At 37.0% G+C, this 27,414-nt stretch overlaps 1 protein-coding gene across 2 annotated transcripts in view; it reads left to right on the top strand.

Annotated features, from left to right (window-relative positions):
* The first annotated feature begins 946 nt into the window (after window positions 1-946).
* Window positions 947-27,414, top strand: part of SCML4 (Scm polycomb group protein like 4) — an 87,119-nt gene continuing 60,651 nt past the window's right edge. For both annotated transcript variants that reach the window (XM_014061408.2, XM_087718681.1), the window contains exon 1: window positions 947-1,103. The gene's annotated coding sequence lies outside the window, so the exon portion shown is untranslated. The remainder of the gene's footprint in view (window positions 1,104-27,414) is intronic.

Here is a 27,414-nt window from a genome sequence, read left to right on the forward strand (position 1 = left end):
TCCGTCCCTTGTCAAATTGCTGTCGCTGTGTGTAAGAAACGTTGCTTTAAAAAAAAAAACATTCCCAACGTGCAAAATGCGTTTATGCAGCCTGTCAAACGCCACGATTTTTCCCATTTAGTTTAACAGCAGCAGCAGCAGGACAACGAGAATACAGAACCCACGCGCAGGCCTCCCTTTCTGCATTGTGTGTGTGTGTGTGTGAGAGAGAGAGAGAGAGAGGGAGAAGGGAGGGAGGGAGGGAGGGAGGGAGGGAGGGAGAGAGGGAGAGAGGGAGAGAGGGAGAGAGAGAGAGAGAGAGAGAGAGAGAGAGAGAGAGAGAGAGAGAGAGAGAGAGAGAGAGAGAGAGAGAGAGAGAGAGAGAGAGAGAGAGAGAGAGAGAGAGAGAGAGAGAGAGAGAGAGAGAGAGAGAGAGAGAGAGAGAGAGAGAGAGAGTTTTCTTTAAAAGGCAGTGGTTGGCTGGTTTTTCCGGACATGATGTGGTAGAAGCTGTCATCGTAATGGAAATTCATTGCTGTAGCTATGGTAAATCGAGTTTTCTGCCCGTGCTGAATGCATTAGTCTAATGAGATGTTTGCAGCTGGGGAAGCTCGGCGGGCTAACAGGCAAGGGGGGAAATGGCTTGTGGAAGGGTCGCTGCACACGTGCTACAAGTCCTCTCCTCTTTGGGCCAACAGACCGGCTTGTAAAGGAGCTGATCCAGCATTAAACATTAGCGCTAGGTAAGGGGAGGCGAGGCGAGAGTCTGCAGTTCCCCCTCCGCTGGCTCGGCGCGGTTGGGTTGCCCTGCTCTGCTCTGCTCTGGAAAATCAGCTGAGACTCGAGCGGCGTGCACGGCTCGCCTGTCATATATCCCTCGCGCGCTCAGCTCCGGCTGGGGTGCATGCATGTGTCGCGTGCACGCAGGCATCTGTGGCACGGGATCCACTCTTTTCACGGGCGCTTCGAGCCACGGCTTAAGTTTATCCAGCTTCGAGCTAATTAAGAGTGTGTCTCCTTTGGAACTGTTCGGTGTCGAGGGCAAAAAAAAAATAATCCCTTTCGCGGGTTTTTAATTTAAAAAAAAAACCGTGTCCGTGAGACTGACACTCTGTGGGTGTGTGGTGAGTTCAGTGTTTTTCTTTCTTTCTTTTTTTTGAGTGCCTTAAATTTAAGTGCTTTAAAGATTTCGCACGTCCATGGAAGTGCACTTTCCCCATTTCTGAGGAGCGGAGAGGTGTGTGTGCATCTTGTGACAGCTGTTTAATGCAGAAAATATATAGTACGTTCTCATAATTGATTTCCTCCTAAGACTGATTTCTTGGAGCTGTTCCCTCTGATCTATTTTATACCTGAATATTGGTTGTTGGTTTACAAATTTTGCCGGAAATTTTGCGAGAAGCTCTGTGAATTCGTGTTGTGAAGCTAGGTGGTTTTCGCTTAGAGAATATGAAGCATAGAACTTATAAAAAAAAGGTCTGTGATTTAGCAAATGATGTGCTTGTGTTCTTTTTTTGTCTTTTGAAAATGTTTCTTGCAATGTGTGTTGAACAGCTATTCCATTTTACATCTTGAAATGAAAATAGCTTTTAACCAATTTTCTTTTGTGACCAGTGAAAAGCTTCTGTTGTTTAATAAAGCATATTATTACATTATTACTTATGTACCAAGGAGATAATGTGAGTAATTGAACAATGAGCATCTTTAGAAGTTGGCTTTCCTTTCTCTCACACCCCCTTGTCACAATAGTTTGCAAATAAGCACCCATGAATGGATTTTAGGTGTCAGTATGGATTTTTTTTCTCTTTGTGTGTGAGGTTTTTCTGGAAATGCAGATTTTATTTTGGAACAAAATGCTTTTAGAATCGTGAACAAATAGCCTGGAGAAGCAGAAGCTTTTAAAGGTGTGTGTATGAGGGAGAAATCTGTCTTTAGTTTTTGAGGTTGAATTTGGAAGAAAAGCAAGGCTGGAAAAAACATAAACAAGAATCTCATGTTGGAGTGTACAGAGGCAATCCTGAAAGAAACTGGATTAAAATATTTCTACTATTCCTAGATGGGTAGTCATGGCTATTTCTAGTGTAGAGAAGCCTTTGGAGCTAAATACCAAATAAAGGGCAGTTGTGGTCTCTAACCAGTGAAACTATTACATAGTTTGGATTTAGATCCAATGAATTATTTTATTCATTGGTTTTCTTCCAAATTATTTTGATGTATAACCTGTCTGTGAATCAAAGACTGACATTTAAAATATCTGCTTTGAGAAATGCATTGTTTAATATATTTCTGTTCTATTTATTTGAGTGTGCATGTATTTTAAAGAATAATTTTTAGAGACTTTCCTTAAATATCTTTTTTAAGATAGGAAAGGACTAGGGTAGTAGTTTAATTTCTATATCTGGAGTAAAAAATGTAAATATGTCTGGATTAAATCAAAAAATCAAACTGAATCTCCCACCAGAATCAATTCTAAGGCAGAGCTTTGTATGAATGTAGCAGCTGGGCGTATTTGGTATTTTCAGAAACTTGTTTGAAACATTTGTAAGCAGAACACTTTTTACTACATAGATGGATGCCACAGAGAACAGAATAAAAACTACAAATGGATATATGAGTTTGAGCAGCCTACAGCAAGAATTTATATTATGAATGAGCAAACAATGACTACCCAGCATAAACTTGAGAATTTATCTGAGGCACTTCCTAGTTTATCTAATACATTTCCCCAGAGACAGTTCCCAGTTAATTTTCACCCTTGTATTTCTTTGCTTCTTCTGTCTCTGTGTAGACAAAATAAATGATTGAAAGTGAAATAGCATGATGTCCTTTGCAAATCCTTTTCCTTTCCTCTTAGAGATGGGGCTTAATGAGCTTATGTTAAATATGAAATAATACAAAAGTCTCTCCTTCCTAATTAATTGTGCTTGAAAATGGGTATTTTTCAATCATTTGAACTGCCAACACCCCAACTTTTGAATATATTGGACTTGAAAGATACTATTTTTTTAGCTTCTGAATACCTTTCTTCCTTCAACCTACTCATCATCCATTCATCATCATTATCATCATCATCAACAACCACCTTTATCATTAATTACAGGTAGGATTTAAAAAAATCATGGACAAAGTTCTTTTTCTTACCTGTGCCTTAATTTCTTTAGCATGGCATTTCATACTTCTTTGCATACATTGCCTAATAGGGCTTATGTTGAAAGAGACATGCAATGAAGATGGTGCACACACACAGACATGCATGCACACCTGTGTACTGCAATACAATTTTCTCTCTCAGGTATTGATTTAAATATAGTTTCCAAAGGATTAGTGTAACTGGCAAATCATGCTTCTATCAGGTCATGATAACTTGGCAGAACTTCCATGTTTAGAGACAGTCTACCAGATGAGAGGGGGCAGAAACTAGAGAAGCCACTGTCTGATTCACATGGCTTCCTGGCAAGACTTGGTTTGGCCTCTAATCAGAGATAGGATGCTGGGTGAAGCAGATATTTAATGTTTTTTTTTCCTAATGGAGGCACTTTCCTTTCTTGTCCAGTGAGTTTTGTTTCCCTCTTTTGTTATATCTGCAAATTGAATGCAATTGGACAAGAACAAGAGAAACATGCTTTTTAAAATATAGTTATTAACTGTAACAGGTAAGCCCATCCTGGGTTATACAAGGATGCTTTCTCTGTTATTTCTTTTGATAACATTAATTGCTACAGGGCAGTTTTCTTTACACACACACACACACACACACACACACACACACACACACACACACACACAAACACACAGAGCCCTGGGTGAAGTTGTAATTGAGGAACTTTTGGGACAGCTTTGGCTTATCTGGAATTAGAGTTTTTAAAAAATGTCATGCTTTTGTTGTTGTTATTGTATTAGCTTCCACTTCTTCTGCATGACATACACAAGGGTCCTTTTACAATTGTCTCTTTTGCTTTCACAGGTCCTTTCTTTCTTGAGTAGATTTCTTTGGGTTCCCCCCCCCCCCATAATTTCTAGTTCATGGGCTTTTGTTTGTTTGTTTCCTGATTATTTTCATAACAGCCTTAGCCTTAGTTTTACTAGGCTGCTACTGAAACAGAGTAACTGCCCCAAGGTGAAGAGATAAGCTTCAAACATGGTTGGAGATCTAACCACAGCATTAATTTGGTTCTCTGGGAAATCAGTTACATGCACATTTATATATGCACATACAGAGCAGAGAAATAAGAGAAACCATTTAAACTTTCAAAGAGATCATTGCAGAATTTTATCTAGCTCCCCCCTTATTAATTACAGCAAGAATAATTTATAAGGAACTCAGAAGCCAGTGACACTGAAAACTCTTTTAAACCTTCTCGCTCATTAGCAACACATACTGTTCTGCCTATGGAAAGCCACTAAATTCTGCAACTAATCATTCAAATCTTTATTTTTCCTTCCTTAGAATAAACATGGTATGTAGAAGAACATCTTGTTTAATTATACATTAACAAACTAAAACATTATCCTCATGAACATTAAAACACTAAATACCCTTGGAGTTACAGTGTAATGTAAACATATAACTGTTTCTCTTGCTGTATTCTCTGATTGGCTCAACCTACATCTTCAGTTAATTAAACAGTTAATTATTTTATTCAATGTACTGTTATTGCAGTTTTGCACCGAGCAAAATGCACAGGGAACAATATATTGGTATAGATAACCTGAAAATTTACCTTAAGGAAATCCTAATGTTATTGTTGTGCCAATCAAGAGTCAAGAAATGAGGAGAGGAGGATACCATCTGGGCCGTGTAGCCTTTTCAACAGGACATTTAGTGGCCTATCAAACTATGTTCTTCCTTAGTTTGCCCTCCAGCAAAAATATACATAACAAGGAATTAAAATATTTGCCGTTAATGAGTGCTAACCATAGAACACTGTGCAGATTTTTCTTTTTGCATTCAGATATTTTAGAGCTTGCAGATAGAGAGAAGATATTGTCCTTTACAAGTATCCATTCCTGAACAAAATGCTATTTATATCCTTACAAGCCCAAGATACATATTAATGCCTAATATTCATGAATCATACATATATAAACTTATTTTACACGGTCAGATCTGAAAGCTACTTGCATGACTAACAATTGAGAATCATTGTAGCTACAGTTACGTACATATGTAGGTAAATCAGAAAATACTTGGTATGCATACCTTAGGATTTAGGGATATTTTCTCTATGTACTTCATTAAAAGAATATAAAAGTAAAAATAGGAGATGGTAGATGAAATATCTCAGCAGCATAAAAAGATCCCACTGAAATGGTGAATGGGCAATATGTCAACTAAAACATTGCATTCTTCACTAAAGACTAAAATATCGAATAAATATTAAGTCATTTATTTAACCCATCAGTGAAAAACAGAAGCAATTATATGATGATATAAAAATTAAAAACCTAATAAAATGGAATTAAAATGTATAAATTATGGGCAGAAGGAATCATCACCACTGTAATAATATTGCTACCTTACATTTGAAAGCTAATTGTGATGTAGTTAAAAAAAACCCTAAAATGATGCAGAAGAGGATTTTTTCCTGAACAAATCAAATCACTTTATTTTGGTCATTGGACCAGCAATTGTGACTGTGTTTGCATAATCATGAATTTTGCTCGCTGCTGTTCTGCTATGTGTGATCTAACTGTAGTTAAAAATAACTTCCCTTTTTGTTGACTGATAGATAATAATGCCAGGGATCATAAGCATAGATCAAAAGGCTGATTTATTTATTTTTTCAAAACAGCTGGCCTTTTAAGGAATTTCATCTGTTAAAATAACAGCCCAAAGGAGCTTTAAAGAAAATACAATCTTTAGTACATGCACATCCCCCTTTGGGCTATATGTTAGAACTTTATTTATTAATTAAAACCTATAGTGTTTTCATATAATAGATACAAAATTGCCAATTTTCAACACCATCACTGGATATTTCCCTGAGGATAAATGTTTATGTGAGAGAAACATAGTCAAGTCCATACCACCGTGCTACAAAATGGACTTGCACTATTGGAAAATGCTAATGTGATGAGAAATGTTCTAATCACAGGTATCACCTAGGTAACCAGAGATTGTAAAGAAACTTTAAAAAGATTAGCTATTGCTATGTTAATTATTTCGTGAAAGATGACGGACATATCTTTATTGCATTCTGAAACAGTCAGGATATGAAGCCAGATGCTGTGACTCTGCTATAGAACACAGGTTGTTATGTCAATACCAGGTGAATAATTCATTTTGTAATTCTAGTCTCCAAACATAATTCATGCATTCAATTGGAAAGATTGCCTGCAAGATGGGGAAGTCATCCAAATGCTGGGACAATTCTCCCCCCCCCCCCCCCGCCTCCCATAGGGCCATAGGCAAGTGTGACAATTTCCCACAACCATCTTCCCTTGCAGAAACATTTGCTTGGAGAGCCTAGTTTCTTTTAAACCACCCTAAGTATATAGATATCCCCAATCCTACCCTCAAAGCTTGCCATAAGTCATACAATAGCCCTCTTGGCCTGCCACAACTTAAACCTCCAAACAGAATCATTCCTTGGTTCCCTTTGTTGAGAAAGGTATAGTTTATTAGAGATCAAGTGTATTGCAGTATTGCAAAGCCAGAACTGAGAATCACGTGCCAAAATCCCTACATTCTACTTTCCCTCCCTTAATTATTTTTCATTGCCTACCCCAGTGTAACCAATCAGGTTCAGGCAGGATGTTTTCATAACAGTCAGTCCCAGCAGAGTTTGGTATGTGGCTCCTTCCTCCTTCCAGCTGGGGTGACCTTGAAGCAGCATCTCGAGGAGATACAGCACTTTCTTTCATTTTCCCAAGCATTCCCCCCTTCATCCCCCCTCCCCACAGTTCATGGCAGTCGGTCACCATATGCCAGCGAAGCACAAGCAAGCATAAGGTGGCAGCTGACCCAGCGCACTGGGTTCATTTTTAGCTAGCTTTTGGATGTAATCAAATGTTTTATTTGACTTGAGTGTCCATATATATTTATTTTTGGTTCATTTACTGGATGCATACCTCATTTTCCTCCCCGATTTACACAGTACTTCCTCCACTTGTAGATACTGAGCTAAAATGCACATGTTTATCATTAATGTTATTGCAACTCTGCACTAGCCATAGCAGGAGTCGAGTATTTTGCATACGTTCTGATTCCATCTGATAACCTTCATGCACTTTCCTCAATTAGTGACAAACGAGAGGCATCCCTAGTATGCTCCGTCATGGCTGAGTAAATACTGGAATCTATTTGCATATTAAGTTAGCTGTAAAGCAAAATGCATCATTTTTTAAAACTTCATAATGTGTCTAGTTCACCATCTGTGTGAAGAGTTACATTTCTGAGAGCCTATAGCATTTGCAAAAGATAACTATTATAATATACATAGTTTTTTTTAAAAAATTGAGTTTCTCATTCAAAGATTTTAAACGAAATGTTAGCTTTTAGCTAAAGGGAGAAGATCTCACTCTTGGGTGTATAAGAAGTATGAAATCTTCTCTTTTGTGAGGATCTCATAGACTAATTGCACAGCTCATGCTAAACCATAGTTTGTTATAATCTGATAAATTGGAAAAAATAATGCCTTGGATCATCTATAGTACTGAGGCGTAAACTCATAGTGAGTGGTTGGGTTGAGCCACTGCATGAATCTAAAATTAAATAAATGACATTTTGTCCTAATGTTTAAACCCAGTAACTAGATGCTTGAATCAAACAATGGAACAGCTCCAAGCTCTTACATTTGAAATTATTTTACATTCTTGATACAGCAGGAAATATGTACAGATACATATTTATCCGTTTTCTCAGCTGAGCACCAAGGATGTGATAAACAACTTCCAAGACTTATCAAGGTCTGATCTTTGAAAATTATCCACTGCTCTCATCCATGTGGGAACAAATAACTATGTAAAGAATTATACTGCCATGATATTCAAGCAGAAGCTAGAAAACTATCAATGCTTTAATCTGGATTCCTTGACTGAATCAGAACTGTATTTGATAGAAGCAATGCCTTTCCCTTATTCTAGGATTATGCAATAATAATTTTGGGCTACTAGTTTAGAAACACCTTCAATCCCAAATATGTATCTTCATTGCATAAAATAGCACCCATCACTAGTATTACTATTAGGGGGGAATTAAAACAAATATTCACATCCATTCCAACAAAGGGTATGTAGATTGAAACATAAATTGATTGAAATTAAACCAGGATATACTGGAAAGGACCAAATTATTTCCAGTAGATCTGTAAAAGCATCTGTCTCTTAATTATCTGAAAATAGAAGCAACAAAGTGGCTCCTCACCCTAACCCAAATTATACCATTGATATGAAGAAAACTTGACAAAACTAAGAATGGACTTTAAATTGAGTTAGAATTTTTAGTTTGGGGGTTGAAATAAAGTCCCGGGCTCAAAATTATTGAATTCTACTGCTTATTTTTTCAGATCTTTACTAGTAGATTTGGGGATTCTAGTAAACAAGGAGAAAAAATGTAATTGTTCCAAACATGAAAGCTACCCATCCTTGACGAGGAGATGCCATTTTATACTTTAGCTCAACTTTGTTTTTGTTGAATGATTATGTAGTCCAACCCACTCAAAAGCACCAGACTGAAGATGGTTGCATTAATATGTAGCATACTAAGAATGCCCTGAATTAAACCACATTAAATATAATTGTTCTGGAAGAATGAAATTGTTACTTTAAAATGGGATTAAAAAAAAAAACGACACCAAGAAATGAAAACCTGCTTCTTCTGCATACTGAATGTAGTTATCCAAGATGACTATAACATATATGTAAATATGAAATGGTGGATTTAAGAAGAATGTTCTCTGATGTGGGTTATGTGCTTATCCATAGAAATGAGAAGATAGAGAATTATGCATATAATGTAGATTTAATAATATGTTAAAGTGTGAGCTCTTAACCTAGGGTCCATGGGTAGTTCTGGATAAATTTCAGGGAGTTCATGAATTTGAATAGGAACCCCCCCCCCTTTATATTTATTACATTCTAACTGAATTGTAGCTTGTCTTTCAATAATTTAAATTGGCCAGGAAGTAATAGGTGGTGTTTAAGCATCCAAAAATGTTTATTAAATTCAATAAATAAATCTAAAATGATTATATCTTATAAAAGTGTGTTATTATTGTTATCAATTTTGGCTATGGAGAATGATGATCTATCAAAACAACTAAAGTTTTTCTGTCTGGGAACATTCTCTGTCTGAAACATCAGAGCAGTTAATCACGTTTGCTCAAAATTGTTTGAGGTTTATGTTCCTTTTATATAGGTCAGTTTTTATTTTGGGGCAAAATAAAAAATAAAAATGACCCATTGATCTCTGTATTGATAGCAACCATCACTTTTCCATCTTCCCCAGGCATACAATCCCCATTCGTCTTCATGGTTTTATCTTAATTAATCTTATTTTTTGTGAAAAGTTTTATGCAAAATAAATGATTTCTGTTAAAAGATATTTAAATATAAGACTTGGAGAAGAAATTTGTGTTGATGAAACTCATCCAGGCCAATGCAAAGCAAACTCTTGCTTCAAAGCTGTGGTATCATTTACTTCAGAGCTTGAAACCAAAAAAAGAGATGGCAGGAGGACCAAACCACTAGCCCAGCCTCCCCTGGGATTGTGTTACACATATGTTCTTCCTTACAACTCTCTTCTAAAAGCCAAAGTTTATCGCTTGTGCTACAGTTTACAGTCTTGCAAGGCTTTAATCATATTTGCTCCAATGGCTGTTTGTATTTTTTGTTTATTTTCTGTGCCCTGGCTTTCATTTTATTTCAGAATAAAAACGAATGTGGTACGCTCTTAAATGCTGTGCTCCAGACAATTATTCTCTGTCTGAATAAGCAGAAAGCAACGGGTACATAAATTTGCAATACAGTTAACGATGATGTGTTAGAATGCAAATTGAATTTGATCTCTTACAAATTTCAGTGAGATCCTTCAACCTCTTTTGTGTCCCTTTCTTGTCAGAATGGCTTCATTCATCTGCCAGATATAGCTGCAAATATCTGGGATGCCCAAGTTTCCCTATGGAAGACTTGCTCAGTTCTTAGGATTAGATGGTCTCCTGCTCCTGTTTCCTCTTTATAGTGGCAATTACGATGGTTGTTCCAGGAGAATTCTCATGCTTGAAAGGATTTGTTGTGTATTTTTAACAAGAGGCTTTTATGTTTTACCTTGCTTGTTTTTCCCTCTGGCAGAAAGTTTGATTGCATCTGAATTAATCCCATGTCTTTTCAAAGTGACAGGAATATATTAATTGTTGCGAATGTTACATGTCTGAGGTGAAACAAAACCCCAGCACTACCCTTTTAAAGCAATGTCACCTACTAGATAAATCTTTGGACTGAAAGAGAAATATGGGAGAGCAGTTCTGTTCTTCACATTGCTCTTGAAATTATTCTGTGACCTTGAAAAATGTCCTTGAAAATGCAGCATCTTCTGCTCAGCAAACCTTGTTAGCTCATCTGGTCTGGTGTCCATTTGATCCTGCATTTTGTCTGATCCCCAAATCACTGAGTTGTCTTCAGTCTCCTATACATAGTTGGAGAAACTCCCTTTGACATACAGCTCATTCCCTTGCCTATTGATTCACAATCTGGTGATTTTGGTTGCATGTTTATTAACCACTAAAGCTGTTCAATTTTTAAAATTAAGATAATTTAATTGAACTATTTAGAGTAAGATTCATAAGATTATTTTGTTAATAAATTGTCCTATGATTTTCTTGGGATTTTTCTTTTATTGTCCAGTTATGAATAAAATTATTGTTTTTTTTGAAACAATTGAGCAAGTATAGACACTTCTTGTAGCTTCTTGAGGAACATGGGCTCTAATGGTGTTTGGTTAACTCGAACTAATTTTCTGTTCTTACATAAACCGATATTTTGCCTGCAATACTTAACAATCCAACATGCTCTGTATTAGTTGAGGGATATAAAACGAATACCATTCTGATCATTTGGTTGAGCCTTTATTGAAAGACAGAAATTTTGGGTAAACCAATAACAGGTGTAATGGCTTCATGCATTAAGAGACTGCAAGGAGAACATGGAATCAGTGAGACTGCTATAAGGAACATTTTAAATGTAAGAATTCTAGCAAAGATATAAAAGAACCAACAATCCATCTAGAACTTTGTAGTTTTTATTGTCCAGTTATGAATAAAAAATTTTTTCCTGAAACAATTGAGCAGGTATTGACCATTCTTGTAGCTTCTTGAGGAACATGGGGTCTAATGGTGTTTGGTTAGCTCAAGCTAATTTTCTGTTCTTACATAAACAATTTTTTTTAAAAAATGTGGCTCTTTGCTTGAAATCTGAAATGGTTACAACCTTTTTCTCTCTCTTTAGCCATTCATTACTGTCACATTTGATTATTAGTCCTGGCATGCACTTAAATAAGAAGGCACTTTCCTTACAGAAGTACCTCCAGGTATTTCCAGAGGTAATGTTTTGTATGCTACAAATACAGCATTTTACTGGGGAGGGGGAAAGAAGAGTCCACAGATGTCATCATCTTTTTGTAACCCCTTAATATTTTCCACCCTTCCTCCCTCTAGGAATATGTGAAGGAGGGAAAGATGGATTAACTGCAAAGTGCTATCTGAATACTTGGAATTACTTGTCTGGAAGCTCTCTTAATCATTGTCCCCTTCTTTGAGCTTTGCCTCAGATGATGTACTATCTAGGCTCTGCTAGGACCTGATTCATTTATTTTGTTTAAAGGACTGGGTAGAAAATTTAATTTCAGCAATTTTCGTGGATTAGAGACCATTTTCACCATCTGAGAAGATTCCCTAATTAGCTATTTCTTTTCTGTTTTTTATAGGTGAACAGGTTCCTTAGATGTTCAAAATGAAGTTGCCGTTGTATGGAGTAAGCAGCTGGGCAGTGAATTAGTGTTAACAGTTTTAAACAGGTGTTTTAGCTTGCCTTTTTAAAAATTAACAGAAGTGATACAGATGGTGACATTTGTGTAAAGTCAGGCAATCAGCATATCTATGTGAAATTTATTTTCTATGAGTGTCATACACCATTTTTACTGGACAAAGTTCTTCAGTTTAAAGACAATATTGCAAAATGAATGTCTTTCTTTGTGTATCTTTCTGTCTCTCTGTATATATTGCCAGCAATGTTTTCCCAGTTAAGAGTTTCTTTATGGCGAGAACCATGAGCATATCAAATTATTGATACTAAATTATTGTTACTAAAAAGGACATCCATTCAGCACTGCTTCAATTAGTTTGTGTATGTCAAGCCTTTAGAACTCGTAGAATTAAAAAAAACACTCCATAAAATCACCAGCTGAGCTCTCTTGAATGAGATTTGACTTTATATAAAGAAAAGTAATAATCAATAAAGTATAATGTTATGAAGGTAGGATAAAAAGAGCAAATAAATAAAAAATATTTCTTTCCTTAATTTTACTTTTAGTAAAGCATCAACTAAAAGCACAGCTCATAGGTTTCTCTGATGTCCTTTCATATATGCTTTCCCCCATCCACATTTCAGTTCAATCAATTTATTACAGTCTTAGACCAGAGCCCAGAAAAAAAATGCTCAGTAAATGTACAATTAAAAATTCTAGTATAAAATAATAAATAAATAAAATCTATAGTACACATCCACATTAAGTATTTAGCCGTTTCCCACCAGGCTGATGGACTAAATTGCTTCTGTCTAAATTCTACAGTTATTTTCATGCTTCTTTCACCATCCATCAGCCTGTCTATACATAAAATACAGGTTATGTATCTATATATATTTGGATAGAATGAAATCTGAAAAACTATGTATTTTTTAAAAAATATAAATGATTTTTAATCAAGCCCTTTGACTTAGTTTTTTTTTTTCATTTCATGCAAGTAAACTTCTTACTTTCAAGAGATTGTCCTGCTAGATGCAGCAACAAGTTCTAGTTTTTGCCTTCATTTTTTTTAAAGGAGTGGTTTTTACCTGCTGATTTCAACAGCAGTGGATTTGATGACCTGCTGAACAAAGTACTTATGCTTTTTGGTATGCCAGGAAGGACATATTCACTTGTCCTTACAATTAACTAGTAATAAAAGCAGGAATCATAACTGTCAATCATGCAGGTGTTTCATCAAATGCTCAGTAGGCGACATCCAAGAGATCTGTCCTCCCCACATCTGTTTGTGGTCAGTTCTGCAAATGACAGTTCACTATTTCAGCAGCCTTTCTTTTCATTAACCATAACTTTGTTAAAATTGGAATAACAGCATTTTATTTCTACTTTCTAAAGTTGGCTTTTGTGCTTGGGTGCAAAAGTCAAGCACTGCCCTGCTGTTAGTAAGACAAAGTATTTTGTGCTGGGGGAAAAGTCACTTAGACACATTCTATAGATAGCTGGTGTGTCTTCCTTTAGTAAGGATCCCTTATTTGAAGGGCGGTCCAGTTTAGATTTGGATTGAAGTAGGAAGAGAGGGGTAATAGAACAGTGTCTTAAAGCTGCTCCTTCACAATTAACACCTGATACTAGCATGAAGAGAAATATGTAACCAGTTTGGTCATAATCTTCCCTGCAATAGTGAGATACACCTTTCTATTTATATTGAAGCCACTCTTTCTAAATTTGCAATTATGCCTGTCAATTAACATTCATGCATAATGCAAACCATTTCATTTTTTTTGAATGATGCTTTTTCTTTCTAAAGTTCAATCATCTGAATGATTGAGTCTCACTGTAACATCATCGCCTAATCAATCCTTCTGCAGAGATACAGATGTATTCTGACAAGACTGTTACCAAAATAGAGTGCTTTGAGTTCCACACTGGGCTAATTGATACAATTCCTCAACTGTAAATTATCTGTCTGTAATAATAGTATAATCAGCTAGTTCATAAATGAAAAAAAAAAGTTAAAAGGATGACTTTTAAATTAAATGACTGTTGGAGAAACTGCTCTTACCTTCTGTGTGGCCAACCTATAAATTTTGAGAGTACAGTATAGAAATAAGGACATGGGTGTGGTATAGGTGTACATCCCACTTCAAGAGAATTGAGAAGTGTTAGGTATTCCCATGTTACCTAGGGTTTAGGGTTTTTTTTTTGGAGAGAGTAACAGAAGCTGGAGAAGCAGTGGGCTCATTTTAAAGGTAGTGACTGGTTAGGTGAGCACTGTGTTTTATTGTTCAGGCTTGGAGCCTCTGAGGAGTAATTTAAGCTTGGACTCTAGCAGCAAAAAGCATCTTTGGTTTACCAGGTGGTAGTAATAATGTTGGTAAAGTGGCTTGGTTGATAACTTAAGTAGCTTGCAGATTCAGAAACTCAGTTGTAGCCTTACTTTGTCTCAGTTGATGTCCGCTGTGCCATCAGAATCCCCCGAGACAAAGAAAGATAGTGTGTAGAATTTGAAAAGTTAAAGAGAATTACGATTTCTCCATCTTTTCCCCCTCAAGCAGACCAGCATGTGGTCATGCTTCTTGCTAATAAAGACCAAGCTTATGTTGGGCATTCAAAGAGTGAAAAGAGAGCTGCCCTCTGGGTTACTGTTTTATCAAAGGTTGATTTAAGCGTCTCCAATTCCAGCCATGTTTCTTCAGAGCATTGTGTTTCCAGATTAGATTAAACACTTAATCTTGTTTCAAGGTCAAGCAGGGTTTGATTAAGTTTTCTGGTCTGACTTTATGAGATTAGAAACCACAACTCCACCTTTTCCCTTCTTGAATCGGAAAAGCACTGGTTGTATTTCACTCACTACTGGTCTGGAGTGGTGGTGAAGGAATGCTTTTGATTTCAGGGAAGACAAGAACGGAGATGGGCACTAACTGCGCTTTAAAATATGAGCTGTGATTTTCATTTTGTTCTGGGAAAAAATGCTTTAAATTTAAATTAGTTCTTTGAAAAACTGTTTTTAGATTTAAAAAAATAACCTCGCTGGTTTCATTTCTAATTCAGCAGAATAGTTTAACAATACAGTTGAATTAATTTCTATCCAGAATTTTCTTTTTGTGGGGGAACATATTCAGGAAACCAAGGATATGATTACAGCCTAATTTTGAACAGCAAACGGCTGCATTTGATTTCATGTCCCCAAAGAGTTCTGGGCATGAATTTTCAAACTGTGGTTCAACATTGCAATGTTTAATAGGGATCTGATTTTACCAAGAAAAAGAGAAAATGAAAGAAAAAAGGGAGTGTAGAAGGCATTTACTATGTTTTCAATCAGTCTTTAAAAGTTGCCTTCAATTATTTTGGTACTGAAAACAGTAAAGCATGATCAAATTTGATTTGTTCTTAATAAATAGTTATTATTATGTAGTTTCATTGTTGTATATGTCTCATTCTTTTTTTTTTTTTTTTTTTTTTTAACAGAACTTTTTTTATTTTTTTCTTAAAAAAAAAAACACAAATATATCATCATTTGTCAATCATTAAAACATTGAAGTACAATTTTTTTTGTGTGTACCCCTCCCTCCCTCCACCCCCCCACCCCCCTCCTCCTTCCCCCCCCCCGACTTCCCAGAACCCGTACACGGTATAGAATTTTAACTAACACAGTCTAAAATCTATTGAGAAAAAAGAAATAAAGAAATTAATGACATTCTAGATTGACCTTAGCTTCTTCTTACTGAACTAACTTTAAACAATTTAAATCATTTCTGATCTTAAGCATAGGCTAACTGGAATTTCTTAGTCCCGTATTTATTTTGTATATAGTCAATCCATTTTTTCCAGTCTCGTTTATATCTCTCATTTGAATGATCTTTGAGATATGCCGATATTTTAGCCATTTCAGCTAAGTTTGTTACTTTCAATGTCCATTCTTGAATTGTAGGCAAGTCTTCCTTCTTCCAATATTGCGCCACCAACAGTCTTGCTGCAGTTATCAGGTGCAGAGTCAAATTGGTCTCTACCACTGTAAAGTCAGTACATATACCTAGTAAAAATAACTGAGGACTAAACTTTTTCCTTCTTTTAAAAACATTTTGCATGACCCACCATATTTTTATCCAAAATGCTTTAACCTTTTGGCAGGTCCACCATATATGATAATATGTAGCATCGAGAGAACCACATCTCCAACATTTAGGCTGTACATTCGGATACATAGAAGCCAACTTTTTAGGATCTAAATGCCATCTATAGAACATCTTGTAAAAATTTTCTCTCAGATTTTGAGCTTGTGTAAATTTCACATTTCTTACCCAGATTCTTTCCCATGTATCCAACATTATTGGTTCCTCAATATTTTGAGCCCATTTTATCATACAATCTTTAACTAATTCTGTTTCCGAATCCATCTGTATCAATACATTATATATCCTCTTTATATGCATTAAGCTTTGATCTCTTATTTGTTTAAACAAATTATCCTCAACTTGAATAAAACCAATTTTTTGATCTATTTTCCACCTAGCCTGTAATTGCCCATACTGGAACCATGTTTGAACTACCTTCTCCTCTTTTAATACCTCTAAAGATTTTAATTGTAATACCCCCCTTTCCGAGGTAAGAAGCTGTCTGTAGGTAATTCTGTCCTGTTTTTGTGCTGTATTCATATTTTCAATTGCGTGTCTAGGAATTGCCCACATGGGTATCTTGTCATTTAATTTATATTGATATTTCTTCCAGACCCGCAATAAAGCATTTCTTAAAATATGACTTTTAAAGTTCTTATCCAATTTTTTGTTGAATAACAGGTAAGCATGCCAACCAAATACCAGATCGTGTCCCTCAATGTTCAATATTCTATCATTGGTTAAGTGAATCCAGTCACTAATTACAGATAATACCACTGCATCATAATATATTTTTAAATTAGGTAGTTTCAATCCTCCTCTCTCACGTACATCTTGCATTATTTTCATCTTTACCCTCGGCTTCTTTCCTGCCCACACAAATTTGTTGATACCCTTCTGCCATTCTAAAAGGTTCGCATCTTTTTTAAGTATAGGTAACATTTGGAAGAGAAATAAAAATTTTGGTAAAATGTTCATTTTCACTGCCGCTATCCTACCCAGCAAAGATAAGTGCAATTTCTCCCATTTTTTCATCTCTGTCTGTATGCTATGCCAAAGTGGTTCATAATTATGCTTATATAATTTCCCATTTGAAGTTAAAATGTTAACTCCAAGATATTTAACTTTTTTAACTACCTCACATCCTAGCATCACTCCTAATTCTTCCTTTTGTTTAATATTCATATTTATAGCTAATATTTTGGTTTTTCCTAAGTTTATTTTAAAGCCCGACACTTGACCATATTGATTAATCATATTCATTAAAACCATACTAGATTCCTGCGGTTGTTCCAATATTATGACCAAATCATCCGCAAAAGCGCGGACTCTATATTCTTGCTGCCTAATCTTGATCCCTTTTAAACCATCCAAGCCCCGTATTTTATTCAACAATACTTCCAAAGTTATAATAAACAATAATGGGGACAAAGGACAGCCCTGTCTTGTACCTTTTCCAATTTGAAAAGAGTCTGTTAGACTTCCATTGACTATAATTTGTGCTGTTTGCTGTTGGTATATTGCTTTAATTGACTGTAGAAAATTATCTCCTATCTGCATTTTTTGCAGTATCTTCAACAGAAATTGCCAGTTAACTCGATCAAAGGCCTTCTCAGCATCCAAAAATATAAACGCAGCAGGGATCTGGTTGTTCTTTCCCAAATATTCTAATGCATTAATAATTAATCTAACATTACTTTTCATCTGTCTCCCTTGTATAAAACCTGTTTGGTCCGTGTGTATCAATTGTTGAATGACCAACATTAACCTATTTGCTAATATTTTAGTAAAAATTTTATAATCTACATTCAGTAATGAAATAGGTCTATAATTTTTGGGTTGAGTAGTATCTTGTTCTTCTTTGGGTATCAAAGATATAAACGCTGTCTTCCAAGATGGAGGGACTTTACCTTCCGTTTGAATCATATTAAATAATTCTCTAAGAGGTTCTACCATTTCTAACTGTAAGTTTTTATAGTAAACCGCTGTCAAGCCATCTGTACCTGGTGCTTTCCCTAACTTTAATTGCTTAATTACCTGCAGGATTTCCCCCGAGGTTATTGGTTGATTCAATTTTTGCCTGTGTTCTTCTCTAACTGAAGGTATTTTCTCTTTGTCTAAATATTTGTCTATGTCTAAACCATTAATTTTATCCCCTTTATACAGTTCTGTAAAAAATTCCCAGAAAGCCTTTTGAATCTCTTCCTGTTGAAACACCTCCTTCCCTCTGTAAAACAGTTTAGATATATTTCGAGTTTTCCTTTTTTTCCTAATCTGATAAGCTAACCATCTGCCAGGTTTGTTTGCATTACAAAAAGTATTGTGTTTTGCATATAATAGATTAGTAGCCACCTGGTCAGAGATCAACATGTCAAATTGAGATTTTAATATGTTAATAGCTTCCTTAACCTTTGTATCGTCTGGGTTCATTGTTAACTCCAGCTCTTTTCTCTTAATTTCCTCTTCCAGTTCTGTTCGTTTTAACCCTTGCTTATTTCTATGTGTTTTATTTATATTCATCAAAACTCCTCTCATATACGCTTTGCTTGCGTCCCATACAAATTCCATAGATGTACCCTTATTCATATTCAAAACAAAATATTCAGATAATAATTTTTTACAATCATTAATATACTTTTCATATCTAAATAAGTTTTCATTCAATCTCCAAGACCTTCTTGCCTGCACTACCCTTCCCAACTCCATCCAAACTGGATTATGGTCAGAAAGAACCCTAACTGCAATCTTTGTTTTCTTGACCCTAGAAAGCAAATCGTTAGTGGTTAGGATAAAATCAATCCTTGAAAGGGATTGATGCCTGTCCGAGAAGAAAGTGAAGTCATATTCCTCTGCATTTCTTTCTCGCCAAATATCTCTCAATTCAAAATCATCCATAATGTCAAAGAAAGATTTGGGTAACTTAGCTCGCATCTTGGTATTTAGGCGGGAAATCTTCTTATCTCTCTTAGTGTCTATCACTCCATTCCAGTCACCCAATAGTATACAGGAACTATAGTCCCACTGTACTAATTTAGCATGAAGATTTCTATAGAATCTATCTTGCTGTTGATTGGGAGCATAAATTCCCAAAAGTAATGTCTTTTTCCCTTCTAAGATTAAGTCTAAAGCAATATATCTTCCGAAGGGATCTGCTTCTATTAATTCAGCTTTCATATCTTTTCTTAAGTATACAACTATACCATTCTTCTTTTCCATAGCAGAAGCTGCAAAATGTTGACCAAGTTTTGAGTTGATCAAATATTTTTGATCAGTTGACTTGATATGAGTTTCTTGCAAACAAATTACATCGTTCTTAAACTGTTTGAGATAATGAAATATTTTCTTCCTCTTCTGTGGAGAGTTCAGTCCATTGACATTCCATGTTAAAATCTTAGTTGTCATTTTTGGTTGGTTGAAGCATTTTTAGAGCTTCCTGCACGGCCTGTTTAACCTTAGGTCTAGCTCCTCCCATTGCTTCCAGATTTGTTGTTGTAGATCCTTGATCGATGGCCGATGATTGTTGATGCTGTTGCTTTTTAGCTTGTTTCTCCATACGTCTAGTAGTCATGCGGCTAGGTCTTGGTTCCATAGCACCTTGCACTTCTAGAGAAGAAAGATGCTCCATCTTGTCTGATGGTTGTGTAGTTTGCTGTCTATCCTGTCTTTCTTGTGGTCTTTCTCTGGGTCCAGATGGTGCAGGGTGTCCGGCCTTCAATATATTATAATAAAAATCTCGGGCTTTCCATACAGAGTTGAGGCGGTACCTTTGCTTATCAAATGTAAATATGATGCCAAATGGTGCATCCCATCTATACTGTATCTGACGATTTCTGAGTTCTTCGACCAAAAAAGCGTAGTCTCTCCTGGCTCTTAACATTGGAGGTGGTATCTCTTTCAAAACAACCAGGTCTTGACCGCCAATTTGAAGCTTAGTGTTATAAGATGCTTGCAGTACCATATTTCTAAACTCTCTTGTAGTAAAATATATAACGATGTCTCGAGGAAGCTGCTTCTGCTTTGCCAGCCAGGAGTTGACGCGGTAAGCTTTGTCAATTTGCCAGCCTTGATTGGTCCCTGGTCTTCCCATCAGGCGGTCAAAAGCTTCCGATAGGATCTGTTTCAGGTTCTCCTGTTTCTCCTCACGCAGCCCCCTTACTCTTAATGCGAACTCCATTTGTCGGTACTGTATCATAATAATTTCTTTTTCAGCATTTTCCACTTTTTGTTCCACCACCTCTGTTTTCAATGTCAAGTTAGCATTGGCATCATTAAGAACCTCTAAAGTATCTTCCACTCCAGAAATATGTTCTGTTAATACAGTTACAAGACTCAGCATGTCGTCTCTAATTTTATCAACCTTAGCCTCAAATTTCTCATACAACTCCTGTTTAAGTCCTTTTATTTCACTTTTAATTTCATTTTTAATTTCTTCTTTCATTTCTTTTATTTCCTCTTTTCTCTCCTCTCTATTATCTCTAAATTTATCTTCCATTTTAATTGTCTGTGCATTAAGAGCCTCGCTTAGATTACTCAGAAAAAATTCTTTCGTTAACACATCCCCAGCAGGGGGCGTAGGAAGCGGAGGCTGCAGCTTTGTGCCAGGCACTGAGGATGTGCCCCTGGAAGTAGAGGGTGACGACTTCAAGTTAATATTTGGTTTTGAGGCCATTTCAAAATTTATCTGCCTGCAGTTAATAAAACTCTATTGCCTAAATAAGCAGCTTTAAAAAAAGAGGCTTTTATTTTGAAGTTTAAGGCTTGGCAAAACTTTCAGTGAGTAAACATTGTAACAAGACCATTCAGCAGATTCATCACCATTTAACTTCCAAATAAGCAAGGTTAATAAAGGAGTAAAATTCTTCTATTGTGAAACCAAAACAAATGATAAGCAATCTCTTTTGTTTTGCATTCTTTTGAGGGTTTGCATTGTCTAGCAAAAAGTGTTCGTTATTACCGGAGAAACCAGGCTGCTCGGCGCCATTTTAGAAGCCTCTGAGTAAATAATTTTTCGGAGGAGAAAAAGAAAAGAAGCTAAAATGTTGATAAGCAATTAATGTCCACAGTGAACGGATCCAGCTCGTGATAAGAATAAATCAAACAAAGCTTAGAGCAGAGTGGGAGAGACCTACTTTGTCCTGCACAAGGCAGTTTGAAGTTCCCAGCACGGACAGCTGTTCTGCCTTGGGCTAGCCCCCCTTTCCTTGCAAGCACAAAAGCTGCAAAAATCGAAGAGCATTTGCCAGCAAAACAGTTTCTTCTTTCCTTCTTGCCTGAAGGATAAGAAAACCTGATAAGACGTCAGATGGAAGATCCTCTAAACAGGTACGTAGCCAGGAATTCGGAGGCAGCTGATTTTTTGCTGCTTCCACCAGTAGGCTCCTCCCAGGAAGTCGGTCCTATATGTCTCATTCTTGATACTGAAATAAAAGTCAAAACCAGAGAAATTAACAATTTAGCAGCAGAATTGATCAAAGCTATTTTATTTCTGTAGTAGGAAGCAACTGGCCTTTTAAATCACAAGCCAGCCTTAGATGCCCAGACAGAGTCACCTGACCCCCAAGAACCAATTAAGGAGAAGCAGAAAGTTCTGTCAGGTTTGGGGCAGGAAGAGTTTTGGGTTTTGGAGAGAGTTGGCCGAAGTTTTGGAGGATTCAGGCAAGGTGGGAACTTGAGTTGTTTGGGTGTAGCAAACATGGCATATTTTTTAAAAATATCCCTTTTTAGCAGCTTGTTGTGTATGTCACACCTTATCCTCTTTTGGCACCTTTAATAAAGTTTATTTTTTTAAAAAAACTTGGAGTTGACTGGTCTCTTCTGGTACCCACCTTCACTGGGTTGATCTGCAGAATTATGTTTTGATTTATTTCTATATTTAGCCAGACCCACTGTGGGGGTGAGGATTCCCCCTTCAATCACCTCCTGGTTCCCAGAGGGATGAACCTGGTTTTATAATGACAGTTCCCTAGCTCTGGGTCACCCCAGAACTGAGGCATTGCAGAGGAAGGAGTTGGTTTAACCTAGGGGTGAAATTCAGCAGGTTCTGACAGGTTCTGGAGAACTGGTAGCAGAAATTTTGAGTAGTTCAGAAAACAGGCAAATACCACCTCTGGCTGGCCCCAGAGTGGGGTGGCAATGGAGATTTTGCAATATCCTTCCCCTGGAGTGGGGTGGCAATGGAGATTTTGCAATATCCTTCCCCTGGATTGGGGTGGCAATGGAGATTTTGCATTATCCTTCCCCTCCCATACCCACCAAGTCATGTCCATAGAGCATGTAGTAAAAAAACCATTGACTTTCACCACTGGTTTAATAGCAGTAGACTTATATACCGCTTCATAGGCCTTTCAGGCCTCTCTAAGCGGTTTACAGAGAGTCAGCATATTGCCCCCAACAATCTGGGTCCTCATTTTACCCACCTCGGAAGGATGGAAGGCTGAGTCAACCCTGAGCCGGTGAGATTTGAACCGCTGACCTGCTGATCTAGCAGTAGCCTGCAGTGCTGCTTTTAACCACTGCGCCACCTTGGATACCTTAAGCCTGAAGGTATCTTTTCCCTTATTATAGTTGTCCAAACAGTTGCCTCACCTAATAAGAATTGTGCTTAGGATAGGATAGGATAAGATAACAGAGTTGGAAGATGATATTTAAGCTTCAGATTGTGAAGGGCCTGTTAGTTGAGAACATTTGCAAGCTGCATCCTAGGTTCTTCTGCTTGTAGCAAGAAGTCCTCACTCCAAATACCTTGGAGAATGAGCATGCTGCACTTCTTTTCCTGGATCTAGGGATATGTTTAGATGGTGAAGTTGTGGTCTTCATCTTTTTTTTAACTATTATTCATAAATACTTTTGGGTTGCACATCATATAGGCAATCAAGGCATATAGCTAGAGAGTAGAGAGCTCCCAGCCAATATGTATTCGATCCCACCTCTGAAATTAGTAATATTTCATTACAATAGTTCTCACATACTTATTTCTGATCTAAAATCAAAGTTGCATAGTTGGGAGAAGAGTGATACTGCTTCTTCCTCATATTATGCATCCATTCAAAGTGCATGTCAGACATGTAATAGCAATATGATTATAGATACAATGATAAAAATGATAAGTCTTCAAGAGGTATGTGTTCAGGTTACTATTTGGGGGGGGGAAATACCTTCTTCTTTACTCTCCCTGGTATTTTAATGAAAACTGTTTGATGCTCCTAATGTGATTTATAGCATATTTCAGTCATTCCCATTTTTGAATTCTAGAAACAAAGAACAGTTATTTAGATTTTTGTTTCTTTTGAAAATGTGCCTGTAAAATTTATTGGTGTTTTCTAATATTTCAATTTATGTAAAAGCATTCAAGCAGAGTTTAAAGGCAAAATCCACATTTGTTCCATATCTGCGCAGGGGCAGCAACTACATTAAGATGATAACAGAGCAAAGTTCAGCTCTATATCTTTCTCTTCTTCTGGCCAAAAGCTGAAAATTGAAACATCGATCCATCCAAAAATAAATTTCAAAAGCCAAATGTCACAAGCAAGATAAAACATCATAGAATATTCCATTTCACACTGTTTGCCTATAATACTTAACAATCCAACATGCTCTGTATTAGTTGAAGGATATAAAACAAATACCATTCTGATCATTTGGTTGATCCTTTATTGAAAGACAGAGATTTTGTGTAAACCAATAACACGTCTAATGGCTTCATGCATTAAGAGACTGCAAGGAGAACATGGAATCAATGAGGCTGCTACATGTGGCATTTTAAATGTAAGAATTCTAGCAAAGATAGAAAAGAACCAACAATCCATCTAGAACTTTGTGGTATGACACAGCAAGTATAGACTTTGTGGAGTGCCTTTTTTGTATTTTACAAGCCAGGAGGGTATGTCTAAATTAATTATGAACATTTGAAATAAATCCTTCCATCACTCTCCTTGAGAGATATGAAAAAGCTAAGACTGTGTGAAAGTCAGAAAGAGTGATGGTTTTAACCAAGAAATTTGGGATAAAAATGCAATTGAATTCTGAATCACAATAAACCGTTTTGAAAAATCAACTTGAAACAATCTATGTTCTCAAAGCTGGATCTTCTTGTCATTTAATGGTGCATGAATGCTGTGTAGAATGTGCAACCCCTCCTCACCCAAACACACTAAGGATGCTGAATATTTTATTCTGAGAATGTTAATTTTTTTTGTCCTGAAGACTGACAAAAGCAACTAACCAAGTATTATCTATTAGGTTTCGTAACAAATATTACTAATAGTAAAATAGGCCACTAAATACATAATTTACCTGCAATTTCATTTCTTTTGTGATCGTTTGTGAAGCAAAAGAGGAACAGAATGCTCGTACTACAAAGCATGATGGCATTCAGTAGAACTCTTTGGTATCTTCCCCACCTGTTACTAAGGCAAGCATATGTGTGATGTTGTGATTAAGGGGCTGAAATAAGTGCAATCTTGGATTAAGTCCACTTCAGCTGTGGAAGTTCACTGGCTGATTTGGGGTTACTGTCTCTTGACTTGCACTCCCCTGTATTGTAATGTTGCATGGTATGGATAAAGGATAAGGAAGGGAATTTCACACACGTGCCCCTGAACCTCTGGAGGGAAAGATAGGAGAGAAGTCTAAGAAATGCAGAGGAATAATGAAGAAAATGTGGTCTGATGAGGGAGAGTTAAAGGAATGGGGAAAGAGCAAGAAACACTTCCTCTGTTGTTATTTAGCCTACCTCTGGTTCTAAAAATTGCTTATGCTCAAGAGCATGATTTAGTTAAAAGCAATGTTCAAAACAAAGCTAATTTGATATCAAAACATATGGTTTGTTTTCTGTCTGGTTGACATTTCTCCTGTAATTTTGTATTTGGAAGGCTTCCATGGCTTGTAGATTGTGCAGTTTTTAAAATACATGGATATGATCTTCAGAATGTGCCTGTGAGTGTACGGGAGCCCAAATATTACACATGTTGGCCACAACTTAAAGCAGCCCTGGAATGAGGTTTCCCCTGAGATCCAGATGGCTCCCATCTTAATGATGTTCTGGAAGGACATGAAAACCTGGCAGTGGATGGAGAACCGCCCCCTTTCAGATTTTTGTGTTCTCTGGATTGCTAACTACTCTCTATTTTGAAATTACTTTTGGTTTTTCAAGTGGTATTATTTATTTGTTGTTCTATATTCTTTTTACTTTATAAGTTGCCCAGAGTCAGTTGGAATCAGGCAGCATAAACAAATTGAACCAAATAAATAAAGTCTGCAGCTGTCTTCCCCAGCTGCCATGTGATCCCAGGAAAGTTTAAGGTATTATTGCTTCATAACCATGAAGAATTGCTTGTTCTACAAATGCTGTTTGTTAGTTTCATCAAATGTATTGTGGCCATCCAAAAGGCTTTGCTGAGAAAAGGCAAAGGCAAAATAGCAAATAGAATACTTCTGTGCAAACGGCATTCATTTCTCAGTGTGACTTAATGTTAAGGGTATGAGAGGCCTGCTGTGGAACACCAGCATTGTGTTCTGTTCCCGTGGAGCCAATCAGATGCCTCTGGGGAGCCCACAGGCGGGACATGAGAGCACACTGCCTCTCTTATCAAAGAAAAATACTGTTCCTATTTATTGAGGGTAAGAGAGAGCCTTAATGATGACTTGATACCCTTGGGTTCCATGGATCTGTACTGCATTCAGTATGTAGTCCGTATGAATTTTCTTCAGACTAGGCATGCCATTTGGGGATTTTTTCTCTTAACTTCTATACCTTTTGCAGTGAACTTTCCAGTGGTAGAACCAGTTGTGACTGTTGCCATTATCTTTTCAGATGAGTCAAACCAAGTGTTACAAAGCAATAAAGAACAATCACAAAACCAAGAAAGACATTTTAGATGTAAAATGTAGAGAAAATGAATGCTTCTAAGAGATGAAAGATTGAATTTGGGTTGATCACTGAGACCAGAGATATACTCTTCCACGCTTTTGAACTCATTCTGGAGCCCATCTTCAAAAAATTTCTCTCTACTGGAATACATGCTTTGGGCTGTTCTGCGAGTCAGGTTTATATGATGCCTTCCTATTGGCTGAATGATGTGTTGATGGCTGGTGATTGGCTGTTTCCTTGTGTGGCCAAGTCCTCAACACCTAAATATTTGATAAGTTGATGGTAAATCAACTTTCCTGTTAACTGACAAAGAGCCCATTTCCCAGGCTTCAATCAATCATTGTGGCCCACCAGCAGCCAGCAGAGCTGGCAGCAGATTCAGACAGTGAGGAGTCTGGGGAGGAACATGGCTCAATCCTGGAGTCTGAGGAAGGCTCTGATGAGTGCTCTGTTTTGGAGGCAGAGATGGAACCAGGACCATCCAACAGTTATCAGCTGCCTTTGGAGTCAGATATAAGTGGGGCAGAAGAACAGCTGGATCCTGTTCCCAATGTGTGCATATGCAGAGCTGCCAGGAGAAGGGAACAGTTAAGGAACAAGGGCCGACTCTTGGAGTAAAGGCACAGGTGGATGGTAAAAGCACAGGTGGACGGTGAATGGCCCCTTCCCTAGGGAATAAAGAGGAGCAAAAGGGGAGGGGAGTTTGCAGGAGGCAATTAGTTCAATTCATTAGGGTGAAGATCTGTTCCTGACTTCTTCCCAAATAATTGCTGCTATAGCGTGGCATTTGGAAGATATTGGCCTGGCAACTCTCCAAGCCTGATGAAGGTCTGTAGTTGTGAAATCTCATGAAAAACTGTTTGCCAGGACTTTTCTGGAGAGGAATTCCATTTAACCTAATTAAAAGAGATCATCAGGATGAGGAGCTTCATGATCTTGGGAAGTCTACGTCAGAACACTGGCTATCTTTGCATGGCCAATGATCTTGGTTGCTGCAAAACTAAATGTGTCCTTGTTCATTGCAACGTGAGGCTACCAATAAGTTCAGGTCTCCTCCTCTGGCTGCTCGCTTGTGTTCTTGCAAGCTGGTGGTTAGCTTCCTCCCCATTTGCCCTACGTAGTCACAGGGGCAATCTATGCAGGGGATCTGATAGATTACATTGGAAGTATCTCCCATCTCCAAACAATCTTTGCAATGCATAATTTGTCCTTGTATGGTAGCTTCTGGGCAATGTGCAATGCCTACTTGCAGATCTTCTACTGCTTTTTAAATGTTTTTGGTGTATGCCAGGGTGTGCCATATAATTTGTCTTTTACCGTCTTTTTTCTTTTGTCTTCTTTTCTTTTTGCACATTTTGTAATAAATGCTTGTCAGTATCCATTATGCTTGAATTGTTCATGTACATATCTTCTCTCTAGTTGCTTAGATTGCTGGGTGCTACAATGAGTTTTTACTCTGCTCTATAGTGTTCTGACACAGCTCTTTTTGTATG

This window comes from Thamnophis sirtalis, unplaced genomic scaffold (assembly GCF_051295495.1).
Source record: "Thamnophis sirtalis isolate CommonGarterSnake01/CBP01778 unplaced genomic scaffold, rThaSir2_p1.2 scaffold_6, whole genome shotgun sequence".
NCBI lineage: Eukaryota > Metazoa > Chordata > Lepidosauria > Squamata > Natricidae > Thamnophis > Thamnophis sirtalis.